Source organism: Suncus etruscus, chromosome 12 (assembly GCF_024139225.1).
Source record: "Suncus etruscus isolate mSunEtr1 chromosome 12, mSunEtr1.pri.cur, whole genome shotgun sequence".
Taxonomy (NCBI): Eukaryota; Metazoa; Chordata; class Mammalia; order Eulipotyphla; family Soricidae; genus Suncus; species Suncus etruscus.
Window position 1 is genome coordinate 70,283,291 of NC_064859.1, and position 12,055 is coordinate 70,295,345.

Here is a 12,055-nt window from a genome sequence, read left to right on the forward strand (position 1 = left end):
CTTTAATTATTTATTTGCATTTTATTTTATATTTATTCATGTTATTTTTGTTTGTATGCACGTCCTATCTGGCAATGATCGAGGGATATTTCTGATTTTGAATTTTTGGATTCAAGTCCAGTAACACCAAGCATGGTTCCCATTGTAATCCTCCACTAAGAGCCAGAAGGAGCCCTTTAGTAACACTGTGTCTCCAATTTGTACACACACACACACACACACACACACACACACACACTGAATAGTGAAAACAGTCATCCAGATGAACATGAGAATGAAAGGGACAGTTTCTAAAGCTGAGGAGAAAAAAAGACGTATGCAAACATCTCTAAGATATTAGTATCAGTATCAGGCCAGCAATTTTCTTTGGGTTGGTTTATAGATACTTAGGTTATCCAACACATATGCATGGTATTATCGAGATCAAAAGTATTTTCCTAAGAAGATTAAGAGGTTATTGTTTTTGTTGAAATTTGCAGGAAAGATGCAAAAGCACTGTTTGGGTAGGTTTGGAGAATCAAGTAGAAATCATGGAAGTGGAAACATACTTGTAATGATCTGTTGGTTAACCCATGCCCTTGCAGTTTAGTGTGTGTGCGTCTGTGAATACAAGTTTCATTGAAGAGTTACATTTCAGTGGATAGTACAGCAGGTAAGGAATCGCACACAATTAATCTGGGTTAGATACCCAGTATACAATATAATCCCCAAGTCTGATGCTTGAGGGCAGATCCAAAAGTAAGTCCTGAATACTAATGGGTGTATTCCTAAAAACAACCTAATTTTTAAAATGAATAAAAAGAATTATATCTCAGGAGTCAAATAATAGTACTAGGCCAATCAATGTTTGATCCCTGACACCCTGCCTGGTTCCACAAATCTCACCAAGAATGACCCCTAAACACAGAGTCAAGAGTAAATCCTGAGCACCTCCAGGTGTAAATCCTCCAGCCAAAATGGCAAAACAAAACTATACTATATGTGATATATACATATATGCATACATATATATTTACTTTTCTATGTAGTGATTATAAAGGAATTATTCATGCATATATTTGCATATATATATTTACTTTTCTATTGGTGACTATAAAGGAATTATAAAATTTTTTTGGTGATACCAGTGTCTGTGTTCTCTTAAATTAATATAAAGAAAAATACCTTTTTAAGCCTTTGAATCGTAGTAAATCATTGCATTGGGTACATTATTCCTTGATGAAGGACAAACTAGGTACAAACAACTTAGGTTCTTGGAATATTAAGGAACATTTTCTGATAAATTAAAGAAATAAGTGAATAAAGGAATTAATTGTACTTGCTACCAACAGCACTATTAGAAATCTCATATGAAAATTAGAAAATGTATCCATATTGCAGAACTTGACAGTTTCTCAGTACTTAAAGACACTTCTAATGAGATAGATGGTGATAATAACAAATAGGATTTTTTTTGTTAAATAATAAATTCACTGATATACAGAAAATCTGGATAACTCATGGAAATAATATTTTTTAAACAAGTAGTTCACAATGCTACGAATGAGTGAAATATTTAAAAGAGCAGGATAGATCAAGGCAAGCAAGTGCAGAGTTCACGAGTATGCTCACGGTTTCCACACTGCTAGTAATTTCTAAAAAATAAATATTTTTCATTGAATTGTTAAAAGTTTTAAGACAATATTAGATAATATACAATTATCTGCAAAGGCTATAAAAGTAGTGTTTATCTATGCCTAAACCACTTACTTTGCAACAAAGTGATCTAGAAAATAAAGGCCCACGTACCTTATATTAAACTGATATTAGAGAAATTTTCATTTCTGCTCATAACTTAACAATATGTGTAAAATAAGTGCCATTTTATCCACTTTAATGCTATACGAATTTATATCATTTTCAAATAACTCTAGGATAAAACTACCTATTTGCAGAAGTATTTAGTTACCACTAAAGTTTTATTTTAAAGAGTTATTTGTGCTAACATGTTGTGATAATAACATGTTATTATTTATAACCAAAATAGTAAAAAATTAATTTTTATTTAATTATGAATATGCTACTTCAATAAATTAAATCTATATAATTAAAACACCCTTTATATTTCCTCAATATTATTTTAGTTTAATTCTGAGATTTGTTGGGTTGATAACTGATGAGTTATAAATTTTCTCAATCTAAAATCATGCTGTCTATTTTTATACATGTTATGATTTTCAAGGGTAAATATCTTACAGTTTGCTTCTCTAATAAACTTATTGTTCATTTGTTAGAGAAACGCATTATCCATTAAAGTCACAAAATTAACATTAATTTATTTAAATCTGAAATTAATTCATTTTTCTTGTTGTTATTGTTGATTTAAATTTTAGAACCACAGCTGGTGATCCCCAGGTACATAGTGCTTACTCCTGGAATTAGGAGTTGGCGCTCTGGAACAACTCCTGGATGGCTCAGGGTACCATATGGCAGCTGGGAATTTAGTCCTGTGCAGGGCAAATGCCATACCTGCTTTTCTATCACTACTTCCCCAAGACTGGAAAGAATATAAGTAGGTGATAGAATGTCTTAGATCTTATAAAGTTAGACTATGAAAGACTACATGGTAAAGAGCTCTAGAACTGGACACTAACCAGAGGCAGTTGCTCAGTTCCAGAGCAAGCAGCAAAGAAACTTTGCTACATGCTCACTGACGGTTCCTTCTAGTGTTATTTGCAAAGCTTTCTTAGAATGAGATCATGCTCAAAACCTGCTCTAAATTACTAATCCTACCTTGGTACATGATGTTAGTTAATCAGAGTGATGTATGCATCTACACTTGGCAACAGAACATTCCAAATCATGGTTACTCTGCCTTTTCCTTGTGACAGTTGAAAACAGGCCTTGCCTCCTACTAAGAATTATATAGTAAATTCATTCAGAATAGATAAAAGAATTCAGATATAAATCCATAAAATATGTTGGCACAGACATGCCAATCCCTTGATCTGTTCTAGATTCCTCTTTTTCCTAACCTTTACATTTCTCAGAGCTCTTTGGACTTTGACATATCCACAACAAAAACTTCCAGGAATTTTGTTATTTTCTCTAAATTAATAAAATTCAAAGTTAATTCTTCACTAAGGGGAAGAATCCATAAAAAAAGGGAAAAGAAAGGGTGGAATGCAAGGAAATTTCAACACCCTAAATTAGAATCAGTACTTGAAGACATTTTCTGCTTCTGCTTCTGCTTCTGCTATGCTGCACTTTTAAGCACACTGCAGTTTAGCCAACCCTATGATCATTGGCTCAAACACATGTCCCTGGATCTAGTACATATGCTATAATTTATTGTTTATTTCAATGCCCAAGTTCCAAAGAATAAGAACAAGTTATTTTCTTTGTGTTGTGAGCTGTGAGACAGGTGTGAGAGAACACTAAAGGGTGATTTGTGTGCTAAATTCTGTTATGGTCTTCATCAGCTATGCAGTAGGATACCATGAGGGAATTTTGTGTTTTAAATGTGATCTATCTAATTTTATAAACAAATATTATCATTAGTGTTTTAAATAAATGTTTAAGAGAGGCATGTGATTTATTGTTAAACTAATATAAATGCTACTTACAAGAACAACAAAATATTTATCATTTATCATTTATTATCTGATATTTAAGTCTGTTTTTTTTGTTTTGTTTTGTTTTTGGGCCACACCCAGCATTGCTCAGGGGTTACTCCTGGTTGTCTGCTCAAAAATAGCTCCTAGCAGGCACGGGGGACCATATGGGACACCGGGATTCGAACCAACACCTTTGGTCCTGGATCAGCTGCTTGCAAGGCAAACGCCGCTGTGCTATCTCTCCTGGCCCCTATTATCTGATATTTATATTCCCTTTTATTGGGGGATAGGCCACACCGGGTGACACTCAGGGGGTTACTCTGGCTATGGGCTTCAGAAATTGCTCCTGGCTTGGGGAACCATATGGGAAGCCGAGGATCCAACCGCAATCAGTCCTGGGTTAACCACGTGCAAGACAAGCCATCCTACTACTGTGCTCTCTCTCCAGCCCCTATATCCCCCTTTAGTCACAAAGATTTTCTGCACAACACCATCATAATTCTGAAAAAAGTTTTGGTTTAGTATATATTTTATTTGTATTCTTTCCTTTCTTTCTTTCTTTCTTTCTTTCTTTCTTTCTTTCTTTCTTTCTTTCTTTCTTTCTTTCTTTCTTTCTTCTTTCTTTCTTTCTTCTTTCTTTTTCTTCTTCTTCCTTCCTTCCTTTTTCCTTCTTTTTCTTTCTTTCTTTCTTTCTTTCTTTCTTTCTTTCTTTCTTTCTTTCTTTCTTTCTTTCTTTCTTTCTTTCTTTCTTTCTTTCTTTCTTCTTTCTTTCTTTTTCTTTCTTTTTCTTCTTCTTCCTTCCTTCCTTTTTCCTTCCTTCCTTCCTTTTTCCTTCCTTCCTTCCTTTTTCCTTCCTTCCTTCCTTCCTTCCTTCCTTCCTTCCTTCCTTCCTTCCTTCAATCCTTCCTTCCTTCCTTCCTTCCTTCCTTACCTTCCTTCCTTCCTTCCTTCCTTCCTTTCTTTCTTTCTTTCTTTCTTTCTTTCTTTCTTTCTTTCTTTCTTTCTTTCTTTCTTTCTTTCTTTCTTTCTTTCTTTCTTCTTTTTTTCTTTCATCCTATCTTTCTTTCTTGGCTGATCAGACACTCAAGAAATACTAACAATGTATGATTCTTACTTAGTTATAGGGATAGTACAAAGCAAGGGCAGAAGGATGCTCTGCTTTAACTTTGTTGCATTTTGGGTTACTTGGGTCATCCTGGGGACACATTTAGTTAATCTCAGTGACTTCCAGGATTACATCCAATATTATTCATGTGCTATGTGTTGCTGGAAATCAAATTAGACATGACTATATCTGATATACTATCTCCAAGTTCCTTCATTTTAAGGTGTGAAAAAAATGGCCAGAAGTAAATTACACAAAATCAAGTGGGTATTTTTTCACACATCAAGTCTTCATGAAAGATTATTGATCTATTGATAGAGTTGGTATTAGGAGGTGGACAATAAATAAATAATAAATAATAAAGTAATAGCTGAGAATTTTGGGGCTTCCAAACACTAGTAAAGATTCATACTGCAAACATGTAACACATATCTTTTCCTAATACTTTCTATAGTCTTAGTCTATAATTTCATTCACTGACCTGTGATCACTAATTATTTGATATGGTATTAGTGTAGAAAAGCAAAAGTACAAAAATTATGGTCAGGGAAATGTTGATGGTGAAAAACAAGAATAATCAAAACTTAAGCTCTCCTATGCACCAGTTGAACATGATCTAAGGAAAAAGCATTCACGTTAAATGCTGCTGCTGATAAAGAAAATAGGGCTCTAGATTAACATGATAGATAGATAGATAGATAGATAGATAGATAGATAGATAGATAGATAGATAGATAGATAGATGATAGATAATTTTTCTATATAAGCTCTTCACTAGAAGCTTAACTATTCAGGTAGGATCTGATAGAAGAGCTTTATTGGAACAAAGGTAGCATACATTTTTAAAAATCATTGATTTTGGGGCTGAGAGATAGCATAGAAGTAAGGTGTTTGCCTTGATGCAGAAGGACGGTGGTTCAAATCCCGGCATCCCATATGGTCCCCAGGGCCTGCCAGGAGCGATTTCTGAGCGAAGAGCCAGGAGTAACCTCTGAGCACTGCCAGTGTGTGATCCAAAAACAAAAAAATAAATAATAAATAAAAATCATTAATTTTCACAGAACCAAGGAGTTTGAATTTTAAAAGTACTCTCACAAAATGTTGATCCCACTGAAAATCCTTTTACTTTTTCATAAAAAATTTTTTTTCTAGTTTTATTTTCTCTCTGTCTCTCATGTTTTGTCTGCAAATGTCTTTCATACATACACTATATTCACATAAAACACATAAGCATTTACATCTCAGTTAATTGACAACTTTACTTAGTCTGATACAAAAAAATGAAGAACAAGTGAAAATAGAAAATATGTCCTAAAAGTTTATATATACTTTGTCAATTTAAAGATAGACTCTTGAATTAAAATTAATTGAACACTAATAATTATTTGTTCAACTATAAACTTTCAAAACCTTATGATATATCAAAGTTTAGCTTTTCTATTTCTTTTTAATTAATACTTAAGAATTGGATTGGAAAATGTCATGAAAAGTAACATTACCTCAAAAATGAAGATCTTTGGTGTTTATTTTAACATTTTTGTGACTAACTGAAAAAGAAATATATTACTATATGTTTTTTAAAACAGAAAATATTTAGGATAAAGATATGTTCCTGACTTACATGCTTTTAAAGGTGATCTTTATTAAAAGTTCTGTATCAAAATGTTCCGCGTAATTCACGTAAACAAGTCAGTAGATTATTATTGCCTTCTTATGTCAATAATTTGTTATTATGAAAATAATTACAAATCATGAACATTTTTATGATTTTATGGTTTTAAATTTAGATTCTGAAGGCTTGAAAATAGCATGAATTTTACTATATTCTCATTCACAGTCAGCCAAATATTTCATTGCAATTATTTTAAAAGCCAGATCATTTTATACTATCCAGCATGTGGTACTTTAATGGACTTTGCGGTAAAAAGTCGCTACAAAAATGTCCAAAATTTGGGACATTTTTTTAAAAATTGTTTTCCATGTTTTCTCATCTTTTTTATTAGGTAAATGAAGCTTAATGTGAGCATTTCAGCACTGATATTACAAAAGATTTTACTATTTTGTGACTATAAAATGCTCACAGGTAACCATTTTCATCAGAATATTGTATATTCACACCTTCAAACTATTTTCTTGACAAAGAAAATGAAAGTATTTCAGAAGACTGTAGTTTTTCAAGTTAAAACAAAAGTCTTCCATTGGGCTAATCACAGTCAAGTGATTTTATATATCACCACCCTCCTCCTTTCAATGGGGATTAGCACCCCCTGGTGGATTTCTAAAAGCAGTATAGAATACTTCAGTTGAAAGCATAGTAAGGAAAATAATGTTTTCACCCTATTTTTAGTACACAGGCATCCTTAATTAGTTTATACTTTTATATTTATCTTTATAGATATTAATGATACAAATGAGAAAAATATAAGTTTTTCTAAATATGAATGTCCTAAAGATGAAATTTCTTTTACCTATTAAATACAGGCTATACATTGAAATTCAATGTAATATACTGACTTACCAGTGTAAAACGCTAGCAAACTTTGTTTTGTGACAAAGTTTGACAAAAAAAATTGCCCTGAACTTCTTAGGATTATAAAGAAACTTATTCTGGAGATCTTGATTCCATGCCTGTGGTGAACAATCTTTTCTCAAGACTTTCCTTTAGAAATAAGTCATAGATTATCTATTTGTTTGCCTGTTGATTCTATTTATTTCATTTTGGGATTTCACCTGATTGTGAAACCTGCTTATTCCAGTAGATGCACTCTGAGATCACTCCTGGCAGGGCTTGGGGGAATGTATGATGTGCCAGGAATGCCAATGGTTCTGCCACTTGCAAGGAAAGCACCATAACCTCTGCCTGCACCTTGAAAGCTTTATATATTTAAAAGGTTAAATTCCAGATTATGACAAAATTTAAGAACTTCAATTTTACTTTGCTTAGACAGTTTTTTTTTTTTTTTTTGGTTTTTGGTTTTTGGGCCACACCCGGCGGTGCTCAGGGGTGACTCCTGGCTGTCTGCTCAGAAGTAGCTCCTGGCAGGCACGGGGGACCATATGGGACACCGGGATTCGAACCAACCACCTTTGGTCCTGGATCGGCTGTTTGCAAGGCAAACGCCGCTGTGCTATCTCTCTGGGCCCTGCTTAGACAGTTTTATGGGTGAGAAAACCACAGCTCAAACAGGGTGCAAAATCTTTCTAGTTTTTAAAGTCAATAAAACTAAATATAAAAAATAAAAGTTTCAAAGTTCTAGAAGTGACCATTTGATTATGGACTGCCTTTTGAATTTATCTTGGTTTGGTTTGGTTTTATTAAAAGCCGTAAGTGTTCCTTTGACCATATATAATACATCTTTTATTTTAATTATTTCAGAAGAAAACGATGATGAGTTTATGTCCTCTGTAACAGAAAGGCAAAAAAGAGTTTTTTTGGCTTTTCCAATTGGAAGAAAATTGAGTAATATTCAAATAAAGTTACATAAATGACTGCTTCCTCCAACATCTTATAAACAAATTATGGCATGTACTTTATCACATCACTTTACACAGGGAACAGAGGAGTCTCTGAAACCAAAGGCCACTAACAGGCCACTGTGCTGAGAGATTTTCACTTGGACGAGGGGAAGCTTGCTCTCAGGCAGAGAAGGAAGCTTTGTGACTTATGCCATTTAAGAAAGGATTAAAAGAGAGTCCAAAGCTCTTTTGGGAATGTGGAGGGTTCCTCCTCCCCAAAGAAACAATCAACCAAATTCTAAGAAACCTGCCAGGCGAGAATCTGGGAAAGGGTGTAGGGCCCCAGTCTACCCTTCAGCAGAAAAAAGTGTACAAATAGTTTGCTTTGCTTGTTAAACTTCCATAAAATTTTGTTCTACTCTACAAGAAAAAGAGAAAAAAAAAACTAAAGTAGAGGATGTTTCTGTTTAGAAAAGGCATTCATTTTAGACATAGAGTATTAGTATATTCATACCATCAAACAAACCAACAGAAAAGCTGATTATCTGAAAAAGCCTTGGTATACATTCCATTTTACAAATAATTGAATGCATGTCTACTTCGTGAAGGGATGAATTGTGTAGTCTCCTGAGGAATTTTTCTCATTTATAATTTTTATGTCCATTAGGAAAACATAATAATCAGCTTTGCTTATATAAACATAGGACAATTGACAGATTTAGAAAAGCATAATGCAGTTTTCTAATTGAAAGTTTACAAAACTAAAGGAAGGCATTATTATTAAAGTATGTTTTGGTTAAATGAGTAAAGTTATTTTCGAATATTATTTAGAAACATTTTATCAAATAGTAGAATAAAGTGGTCGGAGCGGGGGTCGCAGGCCGTAGGGTGGTTGTCTTACACTCATTAACATAGGATGCATTCCTGTGCAATCCCTGGGTGTCCCATAGGTCCCCCCAGGCCAGGAGCGACTTCTGAGCCCATAGCCAGGAGTAACCCCTGAGTGTCACTGGGTGTGGGCCAGAAAAATAAAAGGTAGAAAATGAAACCTGGTACTATCTAATAAGTTTTCAATGTTCAAATATGTCCCTTTAATGCCTAAAAGTTTCAAAGGTCCCAATCTCATGAAAGGTTTTTAAAGAGAGAGAGCTGTGCTCACCTGCTAAGCCAGGCCAATGATGAACAACTGAACATTAAATATGTCTGAACTTCTTCAAGGATTATTACCCTATTTCATTTTTCCTCGATGGGCCTTTCTAAGATTTTAGAATAATCTGATTTTGACCCCTCCTTAATGATGCTTTTATTTCTCCCTAAGAGCTGCAAATACATCTGCAAAGAAAGAATTCCAATTTACATTCTTGCCTTTTCATCTCTGTCTGAGTTACTTGTCCTTACCTGCTCACATATTGTTTGAGGAAGATACAATTGATATTTTTCAAGTCTACTATAGGGTATGTTTATATTTATAAAATAGTGAAACTTTTTTATGTTCTAATAGAGAAAAAAATTCCTGTCAAGTTTAAAATTAACTACATCAGAGTAACTGGATAACAGGATGCATGAAATTTGACAATATGTCCCTTGAGGAAATAGTCTACCTTCCATATCAGCCCCACAGTGAGATTTTAAGAGATATTGTTGTTTGCTTAGTCTGATCCCATGATATCAGAGTAAAAGAATAAAGTTTCTGTTCCTTTTCACCAAAGATTTAGATTTTTTTGATAAGGGTACCCTAAGATGTTTTAGTAGTTTTCTTTTTTCCTTTTAGTTCATGTTTATATTTCTCTGAATTCATTTTTCCTTGTTTCCATTTCTTTCTTCTTTCTTTTCTTCTTTTTTTCTTTCTTTCCTTCTTTTTCTTCCTGCTTCCCTTCCCTTCTTTCTCTGCCTCCTCTACTTCTTCATCCCTCCCTTCCTTTATTCCATTTCATAATGTTCTTCATTTTATCTCCTTCCTTCCTTTCTTCCTTCCTTTTTTTTTTTTTGGTGTGACATCTAGAGAGACTATATGTAGACATACACATATACACAAAATAACCACTTTTACTTATTAAAGCAAATATGATTATATGGATGTGGTGTATTAGTGACTTACATTTTATTGATGAGTCAAACACATATATCATCCCAATATATGGTTCCAATATATAATTAAAGAATATGTTGGTATATTTCGGCAAATAAAATGGCTCTGCTAAAATGTATTCCTCTCAGCTTCTGGGGGTTGGTCACATGTATGGATATTCAAATAAATACAGGAGCTTACCAGGCACTCCCTTCCTCAAACTGTAGGTCTGGTAGAGGACTGGAGAGAGAAGAAAGGAGTGAAGACAGATGGGAGAGGACAGTAAAAATGGCTTGTCATGCAGTTCCATTCCAACAGAATCTATAAAACCAGAAGCGAACCCTAATGCAAAATGTGAACTTTGGGTGATAATGAGGTGTCAATGCAGGCTTCTCAGTTGTCACAAATGTGAGACAGGTGAGGGATGTACATAATGAGGGCGTTGCTACTTGCCTAGGCAAGATGGGTTATAACAGCTCTATATATTTCCACTAATGTTGTTTTGAACTTATTAAAAATACACACAGCATTATGGCTAAAGGAACTAAAAGATATAAGGTAAAATAAGAATGCAACAGAGAAGCAGAAATGTAGAAAATGTAAATTAAAAGTAAAAAATTATGAAATTAGTATTCTACTATTAAAATGTAGGAAATGTAAATTAAAAGTAGAAAATTATTATTAAATTATTATTCTACTACTAAAATGTAGAATATGTAAGTTAAAAGTCTGAGTCTATGGGGTCTATCAGTTGTAAAACAAATCAATGGATTGAAAGCCTATGGCACTCTTACAATCTTCTGTCACAGATTAACATGTAAAGCAATGTAACTAAAACGTGAGTCCATAATGTAATCACCAAACTATACCTCAATGGGGGAATATTGTTCAGTCGTAGACCATTGCCTGTCATGTATGAGTTCCTGGATTTAACTATTCAGGACCACATTTAAAAATTAAAGTAAATTAAATTAAAAACAGGGGCCAGAGCAGTGGTGTTAGAGGTAAGGCGTCTGCCTTGCAAGCGCTAGCCTAGAAGGGACCGCAGTTTGATCCCTTGGCATCCCATATGGTTCCCCAAGCCAGGAACAATTTCTGAATATATAGCCAGGTGTAACGCCTGAGCGTCAACAAGTGTGGCCCAAAAGCAAACTAACAAAATATTAAATTAAAAACAGAAATAAACAGGGATAGTGAGCTCAGACTTTGTAGTCATGATGGCTGGTGATAGAGAATTCTCTGAATCTCACTCTCTCTTCAACAAATTACAACCTGTGGATGCCCAGGTTCCTCTCTTGATATATCCTTGACCACTGATGACCATGAATAAGAATGAAATGTTCTTATGGAGGGAAAAATATAGCTTCCTTTCTTAGATTATTGAGCCTTAAAGGTTTGTACCAAAAAATAATTTGTGAATTTAGTTTCAGAATTTCAGAAAAATACCAGAGGATAAGGTATAGACCAATATAGATTAGTAATTAATAAAGAAAATTAGAATGAAAAACACACTGCCAACAATTCATTTTGTGAGCTTCAAAAATGACTTGCTTCTCAGGGCCTCAGATTCTATATTAGTGGGGGTGTTGATATAATATGATAATTTTAATACATGTGCAAATATTACATAAAAGTGTATAACTTGTTATGAAATAAGCTTCTTATAACATCATAATGAAATTGTACAAAATAAAGGCAGAAACAGAGGTTCTTTTACATATACACGGATCTAGCAAATCTATATTTAAGTATGTCCCTCAGAGAATTGTGCCCATATTCCCACACTCAGTTTATCTGTAACTCAGCCAAAGTTCAGACTGTGATCTAGAT